The sequence below is a fragment of the Falco peregrinus genome, chromosome 4 (genome assembly GCF_023634155.1).
Source record: "Falco peregrinus isolate bFalPer1 chromosome 4, bFalPer1.pri, whole genome shotgun sequence".
NCBI lineage: Eukaryota > Metazoa > Chordata > Aves > Falconiformes > Falconidae > Falco > Falco peregrinus.
In genome coordinates this window covers 16,348,537-16,367,510 of record NC_073724.1, presented here as the reverse complement: position 1 = coordinate 16,367,510, position 18,974 = coordinate 16,348,537, and positions in this window count along the sequence as shown.

The following is an 18,974-nucleotide window of genomic DNA, read 5'->3' as shown; positions in this document are numbered from 1 at the left end:
TATTCTTTTTTATATTTTTTTTTTCCAAAAGAAGGTTCCATTTTGTCTCCTGTTTCTTCAATTAGTATGAAAACATAAAAGGATTTAGAAGCAAACTCAGTGCAACAGTCCGTTAAAGGAGAGCCTGACTAACTGCACTTTGGTTGGAAACCAGTGTTAAATATTTTGTATCTTTACAAGGGTAATGCAAACAATAGAATGGCCCATTTTTATGGCCTGTCACTTAACTCTTTTCCTATGCCCATAATTGACTTTCATCTACTAACAATCATTGTCATCAGTGATGTCCTGGGTTTAAATGCTTCAGATCAGACCCTGGACTCCTTTTCCATTTCACATTGTATGATAGTACAGTGGCTGTTGCTAGGCAGGCAAGGTCATGGTGGAAATGCCATTACTGTAGGTATCTGCACTCAGTTATTTTCATTTGCCAATGACAATCTGATGCTAATCAAGCAATTAAACTAAATGTAAAAATAATTTTGATGGCTCAGTGGTTTCTCATGAGGGTGTTATCCTATTTGGCCAAACAGTTGAACAGACATAGTGCTGCTTGTATGCATTCTGCCTAATGGGTATTTCTAGGTGTTTCCTAGAGATTCAAGAGACCAAAGCGTGAACAGCAAGTCCTTACTGTGGTTTCAAAGCATTGCAGTAGTGATGTTTCTTGGTAGAACTGAATGACACTTCTGAGTCAGGGTCCAGTAAATGAGAAGTTTTCATACTTTAAAAGAAGGACAACTTTTGGGGGTGAGAGTGAATACTGCGCAATTTCAAAATTATATTTGCTTTGTTAAAAAATGTAAATGTCTAAAAATACCTCAATACAGTCTTTATCATAGTATAGTAGGTTCACAATCAATCAGATAAATCATACATTTGGAACTAAAAGTGATGAAATTCATTTGAATGCTCTGGGTTTGTGTTTTGCTCCTCTTGTTTGTCTTTGAATATATAACTGCGTGATATTTGCTGCCATGAGGGACCTGCAGGCCTCTACCAGTTGTGAGAGCAGTCAGAGCAGTAGATCTTCCACTTTTAAAAGTGGGAGCTTTCATTTACATTTCTCTTCCACCAGCAATGCAGTTGTGGGAATACCTCCCTCATGTCTGCGTGTTTGGCAATGACCCATGAAATGACACCAGGTAACAGAGACACACAGAGAAGAGATACATCGTGGGTTTTTTTCTCTCTGAGATACCCCCTTTCTGATTTCTCATGGCATCCTTCTTGACTCTGAATTAAATAACATCCTATGCTGATTGTGAATGGCTGATCTTTAACTTTGGAAAAAGCTAGCACATAGACTACAAGGGATTAAGAGATCCAAGAAAGGAGAATTCATTGTTTGCAGCCTCTTTGGATGAGCCATTTCAGAGTGCACCATTGAACCACTGTGGAAGCCATAGCAGATTACTGAACAGTTGTAGGGGTTCTACTTGATTTTTGTGATCCACAGATTTGCCTATAAAAGGTGGCATTTGGTCCTGTAAGCCTTAACAAAGCCAAAGTATTTAGCTTTGCTATGTTTGATACAATGTGAACTAAAGTCCTAAATCACTAGAATGAGGTGAACAACTATAGGTGGAATTGTTATGGAAATATTCATGGGTGAACTTAAATTTTCACATGTCTCAGGCATAGATGTGTCTTCAGATTGCAACCTTTCTTTATAAAAATCTCAAATACAAAGATAAACAGTGTTATCTCCTGGTAAGAATACAGATAAACAGCATTACATTTCCAAAGCAAGTGATTTAAACCCATCCTAATTAAAAAAGAACCAGAACAACATAGTAAGTGATGCAATGTCAGCTATCTCTCCATGTGGAAGACAGAAAAGCACTGAAAAGTGGGATACCACATGGTGGGTGGAGGGAGAGTTTCATAGCTCTGGACTTACCTATCAGAATACCAGCAATGTTCACGCTGACTCCTGAAACCTGGACTATGCTACTTAGGAAAGCACAAACAGTCATTAACCAAGTAGGGAAACAACCTTCAAGAGATACTTCTGACTTAATTTCTGTGCAACAAATAAGAATTTTTAGAGAAAGGGCCGTATTCACCCTCTCTTTCCAGTAACATATTTCAAACCCGGGCTGTGAATGACTGTAAAATTTCTGAACAGTGCAGTGGAAAAAGCTTATTATCAGTCTGCCCACTTCTTTTTTGGGTGCCTAGTCTGTGGTCTCCGTAGGCTGACTGTCATATCATCAGGCCAATTGATCTTGTTTTCTGCCTATTCAAAGTTACCTTATGCTCTGCTAACAGCTATTTGTTTCCCAAAGATGACAGTTGCTCACAGCTGCTATCCTTTCTAGATGCTTGGCAGCCCCTTTTCTTTCACGCTGAGAACAAACACCTGGTCATATAACTGAGAGAATACTGGACCCTTTGGAAGGTTGACAACTAAGTACCAGCTGTAATCACTAAAACAGTTCATCCATCTTTCATTCCTCTCCTCATCATTTCCTGAAATGCCTAACGGAAAAAAAGGTGACCAAGAGTGGACTGAAGCAATTGTTCTATTAACCACAGCCTACCCCTGGCTGCCACCTTTCCATGGAAAGTTTGTAGCATATGTGCACTAAGCCAGTTGGTTTCTGGGAGAACATGGTCTTACCGTGCTTGTACAGTATAGTTTAATTTGTAGAGGTTAACCAGGCCCATAAGATGTATACTGCTGATTCTAAGGGTTGCTTACTTTTTATAGCTAGAAAGACTGGGTGCAATTGCTCTGTTCTGTTCTCAGTCTTACACCGTTCCTGTTCCTACAATGCTAGACTATATTTGCCACAGTTTAAACTTTCCCTAAAAAACATCAGGTTTCTAACTCTCATCCCAAACATCCACTCACTTGAGAACTGTAAGCAAGCCCAGCCTGTCAGGACTGATACGCAGGAAACAGAACAAGAATGCTGGTTTAAGTCATAGTTAATAAAATGACAGCTCAGGCCTTGTCTTGAAACTTTAGAAAAATTTAATTACACTTTTTGTAATGGGTTCACTGAGCTAATTTTCTCTGCTTACTAACATCAATGAGTTGACTTAACTTTCTCTATTTTATCAAATAGAGAAAAGGAAAAAACACCCCAAAGTAGACCGATAACATATCTTACACGCTGTAGCTGTAACTATTTCACAGTGCACTTCTCTAATGAGATTATTAGGCAACTGCTAAATCAGCTAGTTGCTTTCTTTCTATCATGAAGTATTCATCTCATTCATAGTTTGCTCTTCTCAAGGTTTTGCCTGGTAGCAAGCCCTTATGCAACCTGCAGCTGATCCTATGCTGTGAGCTGCTTCTCTTCTGTCACCTATTCCTTACTTCTAACACTTCTGTCATGTTTTGTTAACCATTCCTTACTCCGCCAGTGTTCCTTGCTGCCCCTTCCCTAATTGCTGCTTGCTCAGAGACCCATTCTGACTGCTGCAGTTTTACTAATAATTTCTATCGTTCAGCTGTCAGAATACAAACATTGCTGAGGGTTGACACAGCCTGTACAGCACCACTTACCCAACTTTGACTTCTTTACTGGAAACTCTTAAGTAAAATATCCCAATTTTCTTTTTTCATAGCCCATAACTTTGCATTCACAGCACCACAGAATTGCTGCTTAAGGTGAGCATTTACCTCAGAAATAGAGTTGTGAGCTGGCATGTATTTTCCTGTTTTCTTACTGCTCCAGATTTTCTCTGGTTAGCTATGGACATCCTTTTCAACTGCTACCAAACACAATAAAATAGCATACATTTAAAAAGGTCTCATTTTGTTAGCCATTTTCATTTATCTTCTTTTCCCTCCATCACATATCCACAGAGCACTCTTCTCAGGCTTCTATGATCTCTGAAAATCTCCTGTGATTTTCTTCTAGGTCCAACTATCACGTTTAAGTGAGAATGCAGAATTTCCACTCTGCAATTGTAGGATTACAGTAGTGTATGGATCAGGATGAACCAACCCCATTCTCCAAACCCAAAATTAATTTTGGTCCGAGGGTGGAATTTTTTTATTTGCCTTTTCCTTTGAATGATTTATTCCATTCAAAATTCAGAAGACATCTGGAACAAAAGTAGGTTTCCATCCAGCAGCAGTTAGAAAAGCAGCGTCAGAATAACTCACAAAGCCACCAGCTTTAGGCCACACTCTCTGAATTCCTCACTAATCTCAATTTAATCCATAGAGGGAAGGCCTCCACTAAGAATAGGAGTAGAAATAGTTGGTCAAAATATAAAAAAGTGGGTAAGGAATCCACTTAAAATGGATGACATGAAACAATGAGGGAGGGCAAATCTTGATTTTAAGAAGATTAAGCATGGCAATTCACTGCTCATCTGATCGGCCATAACGTAGCATACTGTGGGCAGCCAGTAATAGTTGCAGAGAAATGGAGTTCAACAGCACAGCACCACCATTCTCCTTTAACAACCCAGTGTTCTCAGATAGCATCAGTAAAAATGCTCTAGCTGTATGGGTATCACAAAATACCAGTTTGTCATCCCACTGACAGTCAGCACAGCTTGGTCTGAATAAAAACAGCAACATTGTTTGCAGAGAAACACATTGATTTTTGAAGTTCATTAGCTTTCTCTTCTAAATTTGTGTTTCCTGGGCTGTTCTGGGAAAATCACCTTTGCCTTCCTTGAAAAAGAGTAAGCACTTGCTTTTCATACAATTCCATAAAAGTCTCAGTAACTCCCATTACTGCTGTGATGTATCACAGACCTATTTGGTACTGCCTGTCAGACAGCCTAAAACCTTTAATGGATTAAGATATTTACAGTTCGTCACTCAGAAGTAAATTCCCTATCTCTATTGAAGCTCAGAACTTGCTGCTGTGTATCATACACCTGGCTGTTTGCACGTGCCATGTCCCCTGCACTGTTAGCTGGGTATACTAATTTTTTCCTTTCTTTCTCTGGTTTCTGTGGATCTATTTTCTTTGTACCAGTACTGGACTGCACATGCTGTGAAGAACATATCTGTTAAGTCACTCTTAAAGTGAAAGCTGGGTTTTTCTAAGTAAAGGCTGGCAAATATGAGGTCCATATTCACAGTAATGACAGTGATGTTCTTTACTTTGGAGAGTCTTCTTTTCCTGAGAGATCACCTCATAATGCACATGCTTTCTAAAGGCGTTGACTAGATCCACCTTTCTCTTGGTGTGAGGTGGCTATGATAACTGTGGGCTATGGACAATAACCCTAACACAGGCAGTGGCTTCTGTCAGTCATGTGAAAGCACAAAACCATGGGACTGCAATCCCTTCAGCACTGGCAGAAGGAGCACTCACAAAATGAGCTGAAGGTGGAGGAAGACCTTTCAGAGAAAAAAAAAATAAAATTATTTTGTGGACTGCTATGTGCTGTTTTCATGCTGTGTAAGAAATAGTGACAAGACAGCTTGCAGTACCCCTGAGGGTGCTGATGTTTAATAGCAGGCAGACCCCCACCTGATCAAGAAAATTATGTACAGTGCTTCAGACCATCTTTGAAGTAGCTGAATCTCACCCAGAATCTGCTATCTTGCAAGCAGTGTACTTAAAATGCAATTGAATAGTTTTTCTTGAACAGATACTGCCAAATGGATGTGGCTACCTTTTGTCGTAAAGGGCCTTGCAGTTTCTACCGAGTGACAAACAAATACTCACTATAATTCTCTGAAGATCTGTTCTAGAACAAATTATTTAAGACAGTTTCATTTTGGCCCTTCTACTAATGAGTGCTAAACTCAGGATGGGAGTCTGACATTCAAGAAGGTATTTGATATCCTACTTCATTCAAAGGACAAGTGATGAATCTTCTGGTCTGAAATGACTGACAGTAGGCTAAGGCATTGAAGAGAATTATACCTCTGGTACACCCAGAAGGGTACCTTGAATGCTTTAGTGAAGATCTGTTGGAAGCAGGCAGTAATATGGAAGTATGTTGAAATTTTCCGTCAGAAGTATTGAGAGAAACTGCCCTATATGATGTCATAAATGTCTTGTAAAATGGAGCTTGGTGTTTAAGTAAAGCAATTCCTGCTGAGCTATATATATTTAAATTGGTTGCTAGGCTAGCTGTGAATAAAAAATATCTCCTTGAAGAAAATGTTACTTTTCCTTCTTCATGAAGTTCTTGCCTGCTGAGATATGCTCTTCGGCACACTTGACTTAATTGAGTTTCTAAAAGTAAGAAATATGTTTTTTTTTGAAGTTGTGAGACTTCATAACCATTCGATGTTAAGTTATATTTGGAGTATGAATATGCAGCATGGCACAGGTATTTTAACTTGACCGCATCTCCTGATTTGGAGGAAACACTGTTACGCCTACAATGAAGCTGGTTATTCTTATGAACTGATACTTATCCAAGGCAAATAAACAGTCACTGTACGTACATTTGGCTAGTACTTATAATGAATCTGAACATGGATTTCCCTGGAGTAACATCTAGGATATATACCATTTTGAGCTTGAACTTTCCTAGCAAGGGCTCCATTTGACTTGTGCAGCAAGGAATTTTACCATACTCATTTACAGTGCTCTCACAAAAATGTAACTCTTGGTCAGTTACTGCCAGCATGACCTTGAGGTCTTAATTATTAAATTGTTTTATGCTATTCCTTGCAGAGATGACACTTACTCATTAATTTCTCTGTATTCCATATTCTCAAGGTATTTTTCACCAAAAGGCTAGCAATTCTATTTGGCTACCTATTATCTTGATTTACAGGTTGCTTATATAGATTATAGACTGTCTCTATTTAGGACATTAAAATTTATCACTCAGATGCAGCAAGTAGCTACAAGTGTGTGGTTGTTTACTGTTCTGTAAATGATCCTATCTGTCACAGCAGGTATATTGAGCTGGGGGGATGTAACCTCTGAGTGCTGCATGCTTTCCATAGCAAAACATGTTAACAGAACACAACTACCTACTTTCACCTGCCCTGAATGGATGTGGCAGCAGCAGTAATATCCAGTAGGTGTTCAATATAATGTTGCTTGTGTTAGAAAAATGGGAAAAGAGGAATTGTGAGTATATGTGCAGAAAAATATGAAGTCCAGTCTTCAAATGTGATTTCTTTTAGATCTAGCTGTGTTTTGCTAGGAGTTTACAAGCACAGGAGGCTTGAGAATTATGTTCACATAAAGTATAAGCTGAGTTTTCCTTGGTGGACAGTATTTTCTGCACTCCTTACTCTGTGAACCCTCCTGACTCATATAGGCAGTGATGAAGTCATTGCTTCTTGCCTGCTGGTCAACCCCAAACAGTTCTGTTCCAATGTGTTTCCCTCCCTAACCTCTGTATTTACTCTTTCACAAATTCATTGCTTAGTTTGTGGAAATGTCTTGTTCTTATTTTCCTTTTGCTTGGCCTTAAGTGCTCCTTATTCAGCACCCAAGAAGAGGCTGTCCACCCCCAAGGAAGAGGGTATTTTATTCTAGGCTGGACCAAAGGGCAAATATAAGGCCATCCATATGTATTCCTTCTTGTATTCCTTGTCTCTCCCTTCTCCATCATAAAAGATACATCACTGCCCATTAACCCAACCCCAAGGCTTTGTTTCATCATCATCCTCCACAGCCCAGAGACTGAGGGAATTGCCTCAGGTTGTCCAGGGAATGAAAGCAAGAGACATGGTCAAACTCCCACTTTCTAGTAGGACAATGTACTCACTTTGTCTTGTGGAACAGAAGCTGGCTCCAGGCCTCTTGCTTTAATCATATACAACATAAACCATCCTGGAATTGTAATAATATCTCTCTGCTGCTTCCCTAGCAGATTTAGTTTCTCATTCATCAGATGAAATATTGTATTTGTTGAACTTACCTGTGACTGTTTGACTGGGTGCTGAGGTTATAAAAACTGCTTATCTGCACTTAATAAAGAGCTTTTGCAATCATTTTAAGAGTATCTTGGCTATTCAAGTCTTGCCTTCTGAATATATTGTGGGTACGGAACAAACAAATCTGATTTTTCCTTTAAAATTTTATCAAAGACACAGTTCTCAAAAGTCACTCGTTTTCTGACAATACAGGAGTGCCACCCACAGGATGAAATTAATATTTTTGTTCCACTTTCTCTGATACTGTTGTCAGAAAACAATAGTTAAACAAATAAAATATTAAATTCAACAATTTACTTTTCATATCACTTAATCATTTACATTGCAACCAAATAGAAAACCCTTTCTCTCAGATAATCTTCCCCTTTCTGCTAGAATTGGCTGAAAGGCGAAAATATGGTTTAGATCTTTAAACAGTTGATAACTGATTTGTAACTGTTTATGGAAAGTTAATGGTACAAATATATTAGGGTTTGTTCTTCCACCAAAATAACTTAGCTATTATATATTTTATTTCAAAGAGTGTCCTATGCAATTGATACAGAACACACTGCTGCTGTATTTGTTGAAATAAATGGAGGAAATATTCCTTTGTCCAAGGAGAGTTCATTGGATATTAAAACCATGAACTTCTGCAGGTCTGGGTTATCTAGCTAAGATGACAATGTTTAAAATCCAGTTTCCCAAACCAAGGTGATATTGTCTGAGGTAAGTGCCTAAATGAGGAAGCAGCAATTTCTTTGGGTATAATCTGTTATTGAGTCTAATACTGTCTTAATAAACTACAATGAGAATAAAAGAAAGGATGAGGATTTGGTTAAATCTAGGAGGAAAAAAAAATAACTCTCACATAGAGGGAAATCTGCAAGTTGGATGGAATATGCTTATGGAAATGTAACTGCAGAAACTATTGCAAATCCTCTGTCACATCTTTCAAAGTATCTGTGAGTTAACAGTTCCTTGAATATTTTCATAGCATGAGTCCACATACAGAAATTACTTAAAACTTTATTTTTTAGCATGAGAAACAATTGAAGTGTAGCTTCATGGTACTTTTTGGCCAATATTAGTAGCCCCAGTTGCAAAACCAGGCTCTGGTGGGGAGTTATAAATTATTTTAAGGGGTCTTGCACCATTAGTGATATTTGCACCATAGTTCTGGAATTGCTGGCCTGAATTTTTGGGAGCCTTCTGCCATTAGTTGCAATGAAACAAGAGATGGATAGCTGCTCAAGATCTCCTCATTATCAGAAAAAGTTTTCCTTGTCTTTTCCTTTCCCTATTCTCTTCCCCCATTACTGTTTTCTATGCCTATTGTATTTTGCCAACTTGCCCTAAACATGGTTTCTTTCCTCCCACCTGTGTAAATTTGTCTGGTTTGCTACCTTTTCTGTTTGTGCTTACCACAAGGCTATGTGCTGCTCTGAAGAAGTGTGCATGAAAAAATGGTGGATGACCTCAAGTCAGTACTTCCTGAATCTGTTCATTTCTTTGACCTTGAATGTACTTTGTCTTAGTAGGATTGCTAACACAATAGGTGCAATTATCTCCCTACTGTCTGCATTTTTCCCACACTGTATGCTTTTTGTGTAGTTAGGTCAAGTACATCAAATTTTGTTTCCTGTCTACAAAATATGTTCCAAAAGGTTCCAAAGCAGAAATTATTTTGATCTAATATCATTTTGTTTTGAGAAGGGAGTGGGACTGATTTGATTGGAATATTAGCAAAAGATCACCCAAAGAAGTTACACACCAATAAGCATTTCAGCTGCCCAGTACACCTTGCAGCATTAACCTTCCATGATTAATTAACCTTCTGTGCTCTCAGCTGAAAGTAAAGTTGAATGGGATGGGATTGCTGAAGTGCAATTGTACATACTTATAGAAATACAATTATTAGGAGTTCTCCAAGAATACACTATCCAGATGTTCTGATTCCTAGCTGAAACTGCAGGAATGATAATTTCAGATTTTGTTTATTAGGCAAAGATTACTCAGGAAAGAATGCAGAAAAAATCAGTATTGGTCCCATAAACTTGTTGTACAAAGCAGTATTTCAGGATATCCTCCCTGCAAAGTGTGACCCAGAAATCTATGCTTTTTTTTATTATTATTGGTCAAACTGCTGGTTACCATTGCACAGGTCAGTGCTTAAAAAATGCATCGCTTCAAGGATTATTCTCCCTCCTTCATTTCTCATGGAGAGTAAGTTGTGGTATCGTGGGAGTTCTTTGTTTATGCTATTAATCTCTATTAAGTTCACTGCTGAAAATGGAGAATAATTCTGGACTGTGGAGAAAAAACGTCTTAACAGTTTTAAGTATTTTTCTGAGCTTCAGATATTTTTCAGCTTTTTTTTTTCCTTGAAAAATCTCTATAAAGTTTACGCACTAGACTAGCACCTCCTCATATCTGATAGTTTCTGCCTACACCCTCTGTAGCCTTATTCTTTGATTCCCAACTCTGCAAGCAACTCTGTTTATAAGTATTAAGATCTTAGTGTGTTGCCATCAACATGTATTAAGCAGATCAAAATGCCTCATTTTCTCTTCATTTTCCTATGTCTGTCATTATTGACAGTCTCATACTTAGCCTGGAACTTTCTTTAGTTTTGAAGCATTTTTTTCTGTGTTTGCACAGTATTTTACTGTAATGGGATCCTGGCCCATAATTAAAGATGCTAAAAACTACAGTCATATAGGTGAGGGTTAACACTAGTAAAACAACCATTCCCAGAAATAGGTACCTCCCCCAGGATCATAAGGGAATGCTAGAAAAGGAGAAATATAGCCATTCATAGGTCCAAGACTTAAATCAAAGGTGTTCTGAGATACTCAGGTATTACATTCTCTATGAAGAATGTGTAGATGCTAAGAGAACAGCGTGACTGCTGTTGTATCACCAACAGTGATACAACACTGAAATTGTTTGCTATCATCTTAACATACAGAATAAAACCACTGCTAGCTGGGAGTTTCTGAGCAAACTGCATTTATTGCCTGATCAAATATTGATATGATGACAGGTCATGCTCTTTTCGGAAATCACATTAGTAACTTGTGCACTGGATGGGGGGGCTCCAGCATTATGTTTAAACTTGGCCACTTTAGAAATTCTTGGATAAGATATCTATAAATAATACATATCTCAGACCCAGCCTAAAAACCATCAAATTCACTCTGAGCTGCTGGTCCCCACTAAAAAGAGATTGCAAATGGTGCAGGAGGTGTGATTTGTTCAGACTTCTTTTTCAGGACAGCTCACAGTGTTATGGAACAGAAATGCTGATGACTTTCAGAAGGTCTTATTTGAGAATCTTCAAAACTGACCTTCACAAACTTGACAGGGGAGATGAGCCCACTGAATATTAACCAGCTTCTGAAGTAAGGGCAGGGACTGCCGAGGGAAGGCCTAAGGCTGCAAGGCATTGTCATCTTTGTTCGCAGGGTTTAAGGCTCAGTAAGTGAACAGGAAAAGTCAAAAAGAAACTGCCAGCTAGGCCAAGGACAGATTTATTTACTCTACAGGCAGTATGGAGCATGGTGCATTGTAACTATGTTTGACAGGTTGCTTGGGAACCATCTCAGACTTTTATAACATGATATGCCAACCTTTGCTCAAATTTGTGCAATGCCAGCCTGGATGCAGCTGTTCCAAGGGCTCCTTATCTTGCATTTCCACCTGGCCTATGAATGCAGCAATTGTTAACAACTTTACTGACCCTGTGGCTCTTGCTACTAATAGTAACTAATAATAAAGTTAATATGAACATTTATGGTATTATTATTTGTTCTAAGCACAATACCATCTATGCACCAGAGGAATGTGAGGTCCTGTTTTACAGAGCATTATTGTCACAGACCATTTGCATATCTCAAATTTACAGGACAATGTACTCTGTAAATTAAGCTTTATTTTATGAACTCATTAGCAAAAATAAAACTAAACAAAACAGTGTCTCAATGTCCTTTGTACAGACTAGTCTAATGTGAATTCACTAATTAATTTTTTCTTTAATTTATGAATTCTTTTACAAGTTCTCTAATTCCTAACTCACATGTCTATGAGCAAAATGGTTCTGTAGCCGATGGTGAGAGATCTCATTCTTCCTCATTCTCTGCATTGCTCCTGGAAGCACGAAAGCCCCAGCAGTGTGGCTGCTGTTGGGTGTGCTTCAAAAGCTTTTTTGGATAAACTGATGTATTTGTACCTTCCAGCTTGGAAGTTGGGTCTATGCTATATCCATTAGTTAGTGGAGTCTGAAGAAACTTCTGGACAATTACTATGCAAGAATCCAGGAGGTGATATCTGAAGGGGACAGCAAGCTGCTGGCAATAATGGCTGCATACTGACCTCTATCCCTTCCTGTCCATTGCATCCAGCCAACATGCTGCTCTGGCTTTGACGTAAAGGCACAGCACCCAGTATACATCAGCTCTAAGCATGAGCTGTGTGTTAGGCCAAAACCAAAGCAAGAGTTATGCAGTCATGGGGTGTTTCAATAGCCCAGATCCTTGAAAAAAAGAACTCACAGAGTTCACAAGTTGATTTGAATATGACCTAATGCAATGTAATGTCTAAGTAATGTAGACAGCAAGAAAATGAGTCAGGAAAAGAGACTAATCAAAAAAAAAAAAAAGTGTTTGTAAAAAAAAAAAATAAATAAATAAGAGGACCATATTTCTTCAGGAAAATAATTTTGAATTTTAATGGAAACAAAAGTAGTGAAAACGTTTCATGAAAACTAAAAATATTTAAGTGGAAAACTTGCATACAAAATCCAGGGTCTTACCACACTGAAAACCTGACTGAAATGTGAAGATATGAATGACCTTTTTGTAGAAGTCATATCAAATCACATAGTTCATTCCCATTGCACATATTTAGTTTCAGTCCTAGATGGAAAGAACATTCTTATTTTATGTTCACTATTACACATTTTTGTACTGTTTATTATTTCTTATGCCTAATACAGTACCCTTGTGTTTTTCTGTAGTATCATGGAGGAAACATGTCATGTTAGCTGAAGTTTGATGACACCAAATAAGGTATTTGTTTGTCTCTTCCTTGAGTCCCATGTTATGGTCCAGACACCTTAATTTAAATTAAAGGATTTTTTTTTTTTTTTTTTTTTTTTAAAAAAGTGATTAGTGGACATCAGAATAACCAGAGAGTTTTAAAAATAAAAAAGCTTCCTCTTGTATCCTGGAGGTGAGTGTGCCTCTGGTGCCCTTTTATACAGTTAGTAAAGAGTATTTTTTTATAGTCTGATCTCTGACTGATGTTAGTAGAGCAGTAGGAAAGGACAGGAAAGTCCTGAATAACCAGAACGCTATCAAGAATGCTAGCTTAAAATGTCTTTGAGATCCACCTTCTAGATATGTGTACAACTAACATAAATCTTACTAATTCTGTATAAACCTAAATTATTTTTTTCATTCTGTTCAATAACACTAAACCCTTTCTTCCATGAGTCATCAACGTTACTAATGTTATCCATCCACCTGGATATTTTGGTAAAGAAAGATAGCAAGTTAGTTTGATGAGACTTAATTTCTGTGAATGTAGATGCAACTGCCATGGAAGATCATCAGCCTATTCAAATACTAATGTGCTAGCTTGAGTGCTCTGCTCACCAAGGTGCCCCTAAAGAATCACTAGCCAAAGAGACCCAGCAGACTCTACAGCATTCGTGCATTTCTTTTTATGCTGTTATTACATTTCCAGAGGGAATCTGTGGGGCATCTGGGGGAAAATGCCTGAAACTCTTTAAATCATAGATTGTGTTAAATTTGTAGTTCATGTGAAAATGCCCATCTGGCAACCTTTGACTTTTCAGAGAGTTAGCAAGTGTATATCTCAGAAGGTATATTATATCCTCCATTATTTGGCATGAAAAATCTAGGTAGCTGTGAATTTTATCACTTCATGTGAATTTTATGTTCTTAATGGTTCTTGGTGTGGAGATTATAGAGAATGTACTTTATCAAAGGATAGCTCAGTCATCACCACATTTTCACTGACTGCCTGAGATAACATTCCTGTTTTTACTGCAGTAATAGACAAAGAGTTTTTATCTTCCAGTGGTTCCTCAGTTAAAGCACCATGCTTTCCAAAGGTTAGTGGGAGAAGTATTCTATTTTACCTAATTCCATTTTCTGAGCCTATGGATTGAAATGAAACAAAATGAAATGAAATCTTCCAAAATAGGCAAAGTGATTGTTGGCTGTTATAATACTTTCTCTATTCAAATAAGAATTCAGAAAGACTTCTGTCCTCTATAAACAACATAGGAGGGCTTATATGTAATTTATTAGCTTCAAATGCTCTGGAAGCATCTAAAAGAACACCAGACAGCCAGTTCAGCCTCTTAAGAAACAAAGCCATTTTAGAAGTACTATTCAAATATACCACTCTGTAACTGAGATATCAAAACTAGCTCAGGGAATTCTGACAGAGGAAAGCTGGAATGGCATCTCGTTGATGACTGCTTAAAATTTCTGTGACAGGAGCTGCAGACATCTGCTACCATGGGCAACACCAACATACATTTTCTTTATAAAAAATTTACTTTTAAAGACAAGTCCATTTTTGCCATCTCTTCACTATATTAGGAAGATTGTCAGAAAGTAATGTCTATGCTCATTAAAAACTTTCTATTAATTTCAGTGTATACATATTCAGAGCTTGTATTTGTTTGCATTTATGAGGATGAAAGATTGTTATTTTTCCTGCAATGAATGGCCAAAGGCTGATCAAAGTAAATATTTTTTTATATACTCAGTGGTCGCCCAGGGAGTGATCTTCCTGTCCGAGAGGATGGAGACTTGGAGTCACTCATGGCATGATTCTGGGGGGAGGAAGAAAGCAAAGCAAGAAAAAGTTTTCCCATGTAGTGTCACTTAAGTAAGAGAAATGCAAAGTAATGTCCTTTTTTTCCAGCTAATTTATTCTTCTGGATCCATTACTGACTGTATGTGCTAAATTTTCTCTTCCAAAGACTTTCTTAAAAAAGATAATATAATCGATCATTTTCCATATGTACAGCTTCTGGATTCACTGATGGTAGTACCCTGATTGTGGAAGAAAAACTGTTCCTGCTGCTTTGCAAAAGCAACAGGTGGGTTTGAAAGATATAAAGAGTTTATTTCATTCTACTTTTAGCTATCAACTTCAGGAAAAATCATCTTTCCAACCCAAAATCAGGTATCTCTGGTATTTCTTTAGTTTTTCTTCTGGTTTCTAGAAAGAAATAAAGTGAGTTGATGTTCTAGTGATTACTCCGGTAATTAAAATAAACATAATTTATATTTGGAACATAATATTTTCTTACTGTAGCCAATGAAAAATTATTTTTCAATGACCCTTTAAACTATTATCATAAAGTGTATATTGTATTTTGAGGTTGCACAAACAAAAAATGGCAAGAGTTATTACTAGATGAGCCTTAGGACAGCCTCACATAACGCACTTAGAACTGTCAGTAATATCTTTTTCTTACGGGTGTTACTTGCAGTGGCCTGCTTGTGCAGGGTTGGGCTGGGCTGTCCCTGGCCTGGGCAGGGCTGAGCTGGGTTGACCAGGCGCCCCGTGGCCAAGCCCCATGGCCCAGCCTGGCTGAGCTCCAGCTCTGTACATACAGGGGGAAAGGGGGGTAGTGGGGGACTGCAGGGCAGCTTTCACCCCTTCCTTAGAAACAAAGGGAAGGAACCAGGTGGGGAAAAGAAAATCCACCATCAGCATCAGTGTCCTGAGAAGAATTTCGGATGCTGATGTCACTCTGCTTCTCCCTATTTTAAGAAAACTATCACCACTGACCCTAGAAGCCAGAAGAAAGGTGAGTGTAACAGATTAGAGACACAGAAAATTAGTAAATCTTCCTGTACCACTGTTGGAAAGGTATCATTGTCAGTGATTTTTTTCTTTACTAGTTTGAACCATGAGTATTAGTACTTTGTAACTGGATGAACTACTGCTTCATTTTCATTAGTGTTAGGATTTTATTAGGCTAACAAGAGATTCTCGGCTCTATGTGTAAGGTGTGGTCCTTTCAACCCATAACAAGTTTTTTATCAGTGTACATGGCCATTCATACTGAAGCTGTGTACAGAGCAATAGAAAAAAAAGATTAACACATCTACTTTCAAGTCACAGCAAATTCTGAGGCAAAATCAAGGCATAGCACAACATATACAATAAGAGATGAAGACAGGGAAAGGAATGTATATGAAGCTTTAGAATAATTTACATGTGATTGTGGAACTTACAGCTGTATCAGCAGATTCCACTCACCTTCACTGCAAGAAAAAATGAATCCTATTTTAAAATAAGGCTAAAGTGATAGAAGAGTAAGAAAAAGACACAAGTAGATACATGAGTTACAGAGGTATTTTTTATAAACTGTCAGCTGTTTTTCCTCTTATTTCACTTCAAATCAAATCCCTTGCTGTTGATGCTGTTGATAGCGTCTGAGATATCAAGAATATTTGCAGGTGATTTGTGACTATTTAGCTCTCCAATCTTCTTGTTCAAAGGTTAAGAGAAGTGAGCTGAGTTTTCTTATTTACTAATTGCAGCCTGTCAGCTTTAAACCCCTTATCAGTAAGAAAACAGAATAATTATTTAAGAAGTGTCTGTCTTTCTCCTTATGGCTTCTGATTGTGGTCCAAACATTATGAAAACATGAAAAAAAAGTTAATTTGGAAGACACAGTGTTCTTATTAGAATTGAGCTGGGCATGAGGGGAGCAAGCTGGAAGGTGACAATATAAAAGCGCTGGTAGATGTACCAAGTTCAATTTTGAGTCTTGTCACTACCATGCAAAAATTGTCCTAATCTAATATCAGATCAGGTCTTGCCTCTGCAGCTGAGAGAAGCTCAGGTGTGCCAACAGAGAGTCAACAAGGGTCTAGGGACCCTTCCAGTTATCCAACAGGGAGTTACAGTTTCAGTATTCCAAGCCTTTAAAAAATGGTAATATGAGCAAGAGTGAGTGGAAAACAAGAAACAGACAGATGTAGTCAAGGGTACAATTGGATTCACTTATCTTTATTTTAGAAATTCTCCCTATAAATGATTTTTCAAGTAGCCATTTAATTTGGCAATTAAAATAAACAAACAAACTAACCAGGGCTATCACTGCAAAAAAAAGTCATCCTTATTCTTGTAAGGTTTCCCTTTTTGAAACCTATGTGACTGGATAGGAGTTTCAGGACCATAACTCTTTCCCCAGGACAGGTCTTACTCTGTTCTGCTCAGGAATAATGGTCTACATCGAAATCTCCTCTGTCATATTCAGTCATGTTTCCCATCTACCACTGTTGATGAGCGTGGTTGGACTTTGTTAAAAATCCTGTAAAAATATTACAGTAAATTATGCATAAAATCACCACCATGCTGGAGATGCTACCATCTTACAAAGCCTTTTGGGATATTTCTGCGTTTCGTAAACAAAGTTTCCATGAAGAAAAAATTTTGAAGCTTTTTTTTCAGTGCTGGAAAGCCTGAGTGATTATAATTTATCATAACCCCCTTCACACATTCGAAGTTGATAAAATAGCAATATTTACACAGCTAGTGGTAAAGCAGAACCTAAGAAATGCTTGTCTCATCTTAATAAGCTGTACTGAAGATGAGAATTAATGCTGCAAAAAAATGTACCTCTATTGCTCTGAATAAAAAAAATGCATTAGCTTTTACTCCTTTTTTTATCTTTCTTAAACTGTAAGATTTCAGCAAAAATAATCTGAATTAATTTTTATTGGTATGGTACTTTGTTTTCAAAGATTTGAATAGAAAGTGAATCTTACAGATACATAGGCACATGTGTTACTGAAAGATTCATACCCAAGTAGCTCATGCAGCCATCTGGAATGTGTTGCTTTTCCTGATCTTTTTATGAAAAGGCAATCGTTTTATCAAGAAGCAGAATTAACATATGTGATCATCAGTTTCAAAGTCAATGAAAGAACAAAATAATTTTGGTAGTTGCTCAGAAACCAAAATGTAATGCTTAAAGCATAAGTGGAACAATTACTGGTAACTGCAACTTTTCTCAGAAACAAAGTTTGTTTGCTGCAGTTTTCTAAAATTTCATAACCGTAACAATAACAACAAAACAGCAACAACAGGAAATCAAAGCTGTCACTTTCAGAAATATACTGTGTTGTTAAATCCTTCCATTTCTGTGTAGCTCAAACTGAGATCTAGTATTTCTATCAAAATTGCATAGACTCAATACAGTCAAAACCAGGGCAAAACTGTAAATTGTGGAAGCATCCCCAAAAAGCATACATGTGTAATGTATAGCTGCCTACCCACTGTTTAATTAACTACATCCAGGACATGGCTTACTGTGGGAACGTTTCTGTGCATCTTCCCGATTTTAAGCTGTTGACGCAATACTAGGAAGAGCAGTAAAGGGGTTCTTTGCAGAGTCGCACCCTGAAACCCGGGTTTGTTTTGCTTGTCCTTCCTTGCCTTCCAAACAGCGAAGGGGGAAAATGAGATTGGTGAAGAGCAGCGCTGCCCTCCGGTGGCCAGATTAATCCTTCACAGAGGTAAGGCTCAGTTTTCCTTCAACACTTAGAAGAGGTTTTTATTTGGAAATCATTTCCTAGAAGTGTACTGCCAGGAAAACATATGTGCATGGGATTTAAACTTTCAAGTATTTCATTATTCTTTGAATAAGAATAATGAAAACTCTTTTTTTTTCCCCCCACAGAGATCTAAAATATTTCTATGCAAGATTAGAAGTCACTGCAAAATAAAGTGGAGTAAATTTATCTGTGGTAACCTACAAACACTACAGCATCAGTAAAGATGAGTTCACTTGCTTCATGCCTCATTCACTGTCTCATTAATTTTAAACTCCAAGGTGAAGCATTTAAGAAAGACTTGTCATTAATCTGTTTAGAACAAAATATTTAGCTTTTTGAGATCGGAATCTTTTAATCACTGGACAAAGCATAGTAGATGCTAGCTCAGATAAATAGCAAAAATATTCCTATCTGAAGCTAATCAGAAAGAAGCAGGAGAATAAAATGTGTATATTTTAACTTTGTGTATATATATCTATGTTTACATAGAAATAAAGTTGTTAAGCAGTTGTTTCTGCTTAAATGCAATCCTTATGAAA